Raw genomic sequence first — 7613 nt, 5'->3', positions numbered from 1 at the left:
TGAGCCCAGCAGGTCAAGGCTGCGGTGGCCGTGAGCGTGCCACTGCACTCCAGCCTGGGTAACAGAGTGAGACTCCAACTCAAAACAAAGAGAAAGAAAACAATTGCTTATTGACATGTTACACTATCTGGTCTATATTTCAAAATTGCTTGTCATAAAAATCTATGAACTCCACTTGGATTTTAGGCAAAATGCCAATGTCAGGCCACAAGACAGAAGGTAGTGATGGCATGGAGGAGGGACAAATCAGGTGATGGCCCAGATTTAACAATGGTCAGGAAACAGGTGGTGTTGAATCTCCTCAGAGACCCTAAAGGGAGGGGGAACAATAAAAGTTTAGCACCTGGAAGTCTGTAATCTCAGCACTTTGGGAGACCAAGGCAAGAGGATCACTTGAGGCCGTGAGTTTGAAACCAGCTTGGGCAATATAGTGAACCCCCCCCCATCTCTTGAAAAAATAACAAAAATTAAAATAAAAAAAGTTTAGTACTCGAGTCCTTGGCACCTCTTCTAACCCAGCTATTTCTACCCTTTTGTGAATGATTTCCCTCCTTTACTCGCAGAATCAAGAAATCTCTTAGAGCATAGGTGCTTTATTAAATGGGCCCATTGTTCTCACAGTGGGTGGGTCTTTCCATCTGATAGATTCTGTATCTGGCTATTTAGAAAAATCTAGAAGGGCAGGTTTTAGGGAGGAGAGGCCTCCCCTCCCACTTTCCAACCATGAGTCATGGTTCCATTCCGGAAAGCTCTTGAGGTATAGGAACATGGCTGAGACCGGGCTGTAAAAATGTTTTGCTTTTTAAAAAATTATGACTATCTTCAGGGTAAGTAGAGTTTCTGAGAAAAAAATATAAAGAAAGTTTAGGATCTAGCTTTTGCTGAAAATGTCCTTAACTTTGTATAAGTGCCTCCCCACAAATAATTTACTGGGTTCATTGAACAGAGCTTTCCAGTAGATGTGCCCCAAATAGGTTGTCCCAGTCTCAGAATTGAACGCCTCAGGCCTTGGGATAATCAGCTAGAGTTTGGGTCAGCCTGAGCTCCCAGGAGGGTTGTCTCTGGCTAGGAGGAGAGTCTCTTGCGATCATCTAAACACACTGTTTAGCTTTTTCACAACCGGTTTGCTACCAGAGCATAGGTGTCATGAAAGCCACCACTAAAGGCCAAAATGGGAAAGGAAAAGATGCACGTCAATGTCATCATTGGACACGTAGATTCGGGCAAGTCCACCATTACTGCACCTGATCTACAAATGGGGAGGCACCTACAAAAGAACTATTGAGAAATTCGAGAGGGCCGGGCTCGGTGGCTCAGCCTATAATCCCAGCACTTTGGGAGGCCGAGGCAAGTGGATTGCCTGAGCCCGCGGGTTCGAGACCCGCCTGGGCAACTTGGAGAGACCTCGTCTCTACAATAAATCAAAAATTAACTGGGCGTGGTAGTGCATGCCTGTAGTTCCAGCTACTTGGAAGGCTCACGCGGAAGAATCACCGGAGTCCAGCAGGTTGAGGCTGCAGTCACCTGGAGAGTGCCACTGCACTCCAGTCTGGGTGACAGAGTGAGACTCCAACTCAAAAAAAAAAAAAAAAAAAGAGAGAGAGAAATTCGGAGAAAGAGGCTGTTGAGATGGGAAAGGGCTCCTTCAAGTATGCCTGGGTCCCGGATACACAGACAGCCAAGCGTGAATGTGGTATCACCACTGATATCTCCCTGTGGAAATTTGAGGCCACCAAATACTACGTCACCATCATTGATGCCCCAGGACACAGAAACTTCATCAAAAACACGATGACAGTCACATCTCAGGCTGACTGTGCTGTCCTAATTGTTGTTGCTGGTGTTGGTTAATTTGAAGCTGGTATCTCCAAGAATGGGCAGACCTGTGAGCGTGCCCTCCTGGCTTGCACACTGGGTGTGAAACAACTAATTGTTGGTGTTAACAAAATGGATTCCACTGAGCCAGAAGAGCTATGAAGAAATTGTTAAGGAAATCAGCACTTACAGTAAGAAAATTGGTTACAAAGGCACAAATTTTTGGTGGGAATGGTGACAACATGCTGGAGCCAAGTGCTAACATGCCTTGGTTCAATGGATAGAAAGTTAGCTGTAAAGGATGGTCATGCCAGCAGAACCACAATGCTTAAAGCACTGGACTGCATCCTACCACCAGTTTGTCCCACTGACACGCCCCTATGTCTGCCTCTCCAGGATGTCTGCAGGATTGATGGTATTGGTACTGTCCCTGTGGGTTGAATGGAGAATGGTGTTCTCAAACCCGGCACGGTGGTCACCTCTGCTCCAGTCAGCGTTACAACTGAAGCAAAGTCTGTTGAAATACACCACGAAGCTTTGAGTGAAGCTCTTCCTAGGGGCAGCGTGGGCTTCAGTGTCAAGAATGTGTCTTAGCCGGGCTTGGCGGCTCAGCCTGTAATCCCGCGCCTTTGGGAGGCTGAGGTGAGTGGATTGCCTGAGCCCGCGGGTTCAAGACCCGCCTGGGCAACTTGGCGAGACCTCATCTCTACAATAAATCAAAAATTAGGCAGGCGTGGTAGCGCACACCTGTAGTTCCAGCTACTTGGAAGGCTGAGGTGGAAGGATCGTTGGAGCCCAACAGGTCGAGGCTGCGGTGGCCAGGAGGGGCCACTGCACTCCAGTCTGGGTGACAGAGTGAGACTCCAACTCAAAAAAAAAAGAATGTGTCTGTCTGATGGAACATTACACAGCCACGAAGAAGGATGAAATTATGGACTTCGCAGCAACTTGGATGAATTTAGATTCTATCATCATCGGTGATCTATCACAGAAACAAAGAGCTGAGTACCACATGTTTTCATTCATAAGTGGATCCTGAACTTTTATCATAATACTACAAGAAAGGGATTGGCAGTAGCAGGTTACTGCTGGGGCGGTTGGGGGTGGAGGAGTGGATGGCACATAATATCAATAAGGGTATCTGATCCCAAACCAGGAGAAGTGAGGAGCAGTGGGAGGCCCAAATTTCACCTGTACAATGACCACTTGCGTACCCAATCCTGAATTGTATCCCACATCTTTAAAATATTTTTAAAACCTTTTTTTAAAGAGTGTGTCTGTCAAAGATGTTTGCTGTGGCAACATTGTTGGTAACAGTAAAAACCATCCACCAGTGGAAGCAGCTGGCTTCACAACTCAGGTGATTATCCTGAACCATCTGGGCCAAATCAGTACTGGCTATGCCCCTGTACTGGATTCTCACATGGCTCACATTGCATGCAGGTTTGCTGAGCTGAAGGAAAAGATTCATTGCCGTTCTGGTGAGAAGCTGGAAGATGGCCCTAAATTCTTGAAATCTGGTGAGGCTGCCATCGTTGATATGGTTCCTGGCAAGTCCCTGTGTGTGAAGAATTTCTCTGACTAACCTCCTCTGGGTCGTTTTGCTATCCGTGATATGAGGCAGACAGTTGCTGTGGGAGTCAAAGCAGTATACAAGAAGGCTGCTGGAGCTGGCAAGTTCACCAAGTCTACCCAGAAAGCTCAGAAGGCTAAATAAATATTATCCCTAACACCTGCCACCCCAGTTTTAAGAGTGGTGGAAGAACAGTCTCAGAACTGTTTGTTTCCATTGGCCATTTAAGTTTAATAGTAAAAGACTGGTTCATGGTAACAATGCATCATAAAACTTTCAGAAGGAAAGGAAAATGTTTTGTGGACCATTTTGGGTTTTGTGTGTGTGGCAGTTTTACATTATTAGTTTTTTAAATTGTTACTTTTTTTTTTTTTTTGAGTTGGAGTCTCACTCTGTCGCCCAGACTGGAGTGCAGTGGCCGTTCCCGGCCACCGCAGCCTCGACCTGCTGGGCTCCGGCGATCCTTCCGCCGCAGCCTTCCAAGGAGCTGGAATTACAAGCATGCGCAACCACACCCGGCTGATTTTTTGATTTATTGTAGAGATGAGGTCTCGCCAAGTTGCCCAGGCGGGTCTCGAACCCACGGGCTCAGGCAATCCACTCACCTCAGCCTCCCAAAGGCGCGGGATTACAAGTTGAGCCACCAAGCCCGGCTAAAATCGTTACTTTTTAATGGAAACAACTTGACCAAAAATCTGTCACAGAATTTTGAGATCCATTAAAACAAAGCTGAATGAGGAAAATAAAATAAGATAAATGCACTATTTAATATGTGCCAACTTGTAAACAAGTTTGAGAAGTTCTGCCTTTGAGAGTCGTCTTTTACCTCATTGTTTCTCTGTGATACATATGGAAGCACCCTGCATAGTCATTCTAACGTGTCCCATGAGCATCCCGGAAGTAGCTTGCCTTCTCAGTGGAGCTGGGGTTCGGGTAAGTACCCCCTAACAAGGCCACATCATAGTGGCCGCCCCAAGAGCTCACTCCTCTGGAAGGACTGCACTATTGCTGCTACGATTTAAGCCAGAGGCTTAGCGTAGTGCCCTGCTGAAACACAGGCAGCCTCAAGTCATGTGGCTCGCTCCTGTCTGCTCTCCTTGCTGCTAATGGTATTTATGCCAACTCCTTTGCAAGCCACAGTGGTCCCCTCCCTCCATGTCACCTTCTGTTAAAGATTCTCCATAATAAGCCAGGCTCGGTGGCTCAGCCTGTAATCCCGCGCCTTTGGGAGGTTGAGGTGAGTGGACTACCTGAGCCCATGGGTTCGAGACCCGCCTGGGCAACTTGGCGAGACCGCATCTCTACAATAAATCAAAAATCGGCCGGGCGTGGTAGTGCACACCTGTAGTTTCAGCTACTTGGAAGGCTTAGGCAGAAGGATCGCCAGAGCCCAGCAGGTCGAGGCTGCAGTGGCCGGGAGCGGCCACTGCACTCCAGTTTGGGTGACAGAGTGAGACTCCAACTCAAAAAAAAAAAAAAAAAAAAAATTCTCCATAATAGCTGGGCTTGATGGCTCAGCCTGTAATCCCGCACTTTGGGAGGCTGAGGTGAGTGGATTGCCTGAGCCCATGGGTTCGAGACCTGCCTGGGCAACTTGGCGAGACCTCATCTCTATGATAAATCAAGAAAATTAGCCGGGCGTGGTAGTGCACACCTGTAGTTCCAGGTACTTGGAAGGCTGCGGCAGAAGGATCACTGGAGCCCAGCAGGTTGAGGCCGCGGTGGCCAGGAGCAGTCACTGCACTCCAGTCTGGGCAACAGAGTGAGACTCCAACTCAAAAAAAAAAAAAAGATAAACATGTGACTGTGGTCAGGCTCAGTGGCTTAGCCTGTAATCCCAGCACTTAGGGAGGCCAAGGTGAGTGGATTGCCTGAGTGGGTTCAAGACCAGCCTGGGCAACTTGGTGAGACCTCATCTCTACAATAAATAAATAAAAATAAATAAATAAATAAGACAGGCTCGGGAGTGTATGCCTGTAGTTCTGGATACTTGGAAAACTGAGGTGGAAGGATCACCGGAGTCCAGCAGGTTGATGCCGGGGTGGTTGGGAGCGTGCCACTGCGCTCCAGCCTGGGCAACAGAGTGAGACTCCAACTCAAAAAAAAAACAAAGACAGGTATGCATCGGCTGACGCAAGTGTAGAAAACAGGATGCATGCTTTCCTCTAAAGAGAACAAGAAAACAAGTGTTCTTTCATTACAAATACTGTCTTCAAATGGTAGTAGCCCTCACACACCTAGCCTGCTGGGTAATCATTACCAGAAAAGAACAGCAGAGCTCAATTGTTCTCCCTTTCAATTTTCTCAATTTTATTGCTTTTGATAAGCAGTGATTTGACTTTTAACTGGTTTATAAACAACCATTTCACAAAACAGTTTTCCTCATTTATCCACCTTGGAGTCCATTTCATTTTACAGGGTGTTTGTGTTGAAAGAAATGGCAGGAAGTAGCACTATTCAGTGGAGGATATTTTATAATGGTTTTCTAAAAACTTTTTTTGTTGTTGGTTTGTTTTTAAAATTGAGATAGGGTTTCACTCTGCTGACCAGGCTGGTCTCAAGCTCCTAGGTTCAAGCAGTCCTGCCTCAGCCTCCCAAAGTTCTGGGATTATAGGTGTGAGCTACCGTGCCCAGCCTTTAAAACTATTATTAATAAGGTTTAGATAGGCTGCTTCAAAATTTGCCCAGGCTCACAGAGCCTATATTCCCAGCACTTTGGGAGGCTGAGGCAGAAGGACTACTTGAACCCAGGAGTTTGAGATCAGCCTAGACAACACAGAAAGACCTCATTTCTATATTTAAAAAAAAATCCAAAAAATAGCCAGGTGTAGCCGAGCGTGGTGGCTCACACCTGTAATCCCAGCACTTTAGGAGGTGGAGGAGAAAATTACCTGAATCCAGGGGTTCGAGACCAGCCTAGACAACTTGGCGAGACCTCGTCTCTACAATAAATCTAAAAATTACCCAGGCATGGTGGTGCGCACTTGTATTTCCAGCTACTTGGAAGGCTGAGGTGGAAGGATTGCCCAAGCCCAGCAGGTCAAGGCTGTGGTAGCTGTGAGCATGCCACTGTACTCCAGACTAAGTGACATTGAGACTCCAATTAAAAAAAAAAAAAATTGCCAGGTGTGGTAATGCATGCCTATAGTCCCAGCTACTCAAGAGCCTGAGGCACAAGGACCACCTGATCCCAGGAGGCTGAGACTGCCGAGAGCCGTGATCATCACATTGCACCCCAGTTTGAGAAACTGAGACTCTGAATCAAAACAACAAAACTTTTTTTTTCACAAGTGGACCTTGAACAATTATCATAATACTGGAAGAAAGGGATTGGCAGTAGTGAGAAACTGTCAGGGGAAAGGGTAGGATTGGCAGTTGAGGGAAACTGCCAGGGGAGGGAGGGACACACCTCATCAACAAGGGTACCTGCATAAATAACATTTATATGCCTAACTCTGAATTGTACCCCACATCTTTAAAATAAAGAAAAAAAATATTTTTAATTGCCCTTGTTTGCCTTCTATGTCACAAGTCATGAAAAGAAAATTTCCCTGGCAGAAAATATGGAGTGGGACTTCAAATGGAGAACTCTGGGATTGGCTGTCCATTCTTCCATCCTGTGGACATGGGTTGGCTTTCTCCTAAGACTTGATTCCCTGTCTATCTCCTCAGCCTTCACAGAAGCACATAACCCTATCTTCAGACTAAGCTTCTCTTAGCAAGCTAGAATCACCATAGAGTAGATACTCGCCTGTAGCTATACAGCAGGTGCCAGCTCTAGCCTTTTAGGGCTCTTTGAAGGAAACACAGTTGATTCACTCTTTCGGAACGTACACAACATATCCCTGGACCAAACTAGACCAAAAGAAAGCTGAGCTCACGCCAGGCATGGTGGCTCACGCCTACAATCTCAGTACTTTAGTAGGCGGAGGTGAGAAGATTGCCTGAGCCCAGGGTTTGAGACCAGCCTGGGCAACTTGGTGAGACCGCGTCTCTACAATAAATCAAAAAATTAGCCAGGTGTGATGGCGTGTCTATAGTTCCAGCTACTTGGAAGGCTGGGGTGGAAGGATTGCATGAGCCCAGCAGGTCGAGGCTGCAGTGGCCACGAACGTGCCACTCCAGCCTGGGCAACAGAGTGATACTCCAACTCAAAAAAAAAAAAAAAAAAGAATAAACTGGCTTCATCAGTTGATTGACACGAGGCACATTAGCTGCTTACAAA

General features: G+C 46.7%; 1 pseudogene; it reads left to right on the top strand.

Moving 5' to 3' along the window:
- The first annotated feature begins 1171 nt into the window (after nt 1-1171).
- On the top strand, nt 1172-3532 carry LOC103262476 (annotated as a pseudogene).
- Nucleotides 3533-7613: the final 4081 nt, after the last annotated feature.

This window comes from Carlito syrichta, unplaced genomic scaffold (genome assembly GCF_000164805.1).
Source record: "Carlito syrichta isolate Samal-C Ts95f unplaced genomic scaffold, Tarsius_syrichta-2.0.1 Scaffold304514, whole genome shotgun sequence".
Classification (NCBI taxonomy): domain Eukaryota; kingdom Metazoa; phylum Chordata; class Mammalia; order Primates; family Tarsiidae; genus Carlito; species Carlito syrichta.
This window is presented reverse-complemented; position numbering and strand designations above follow the sequence as displayed.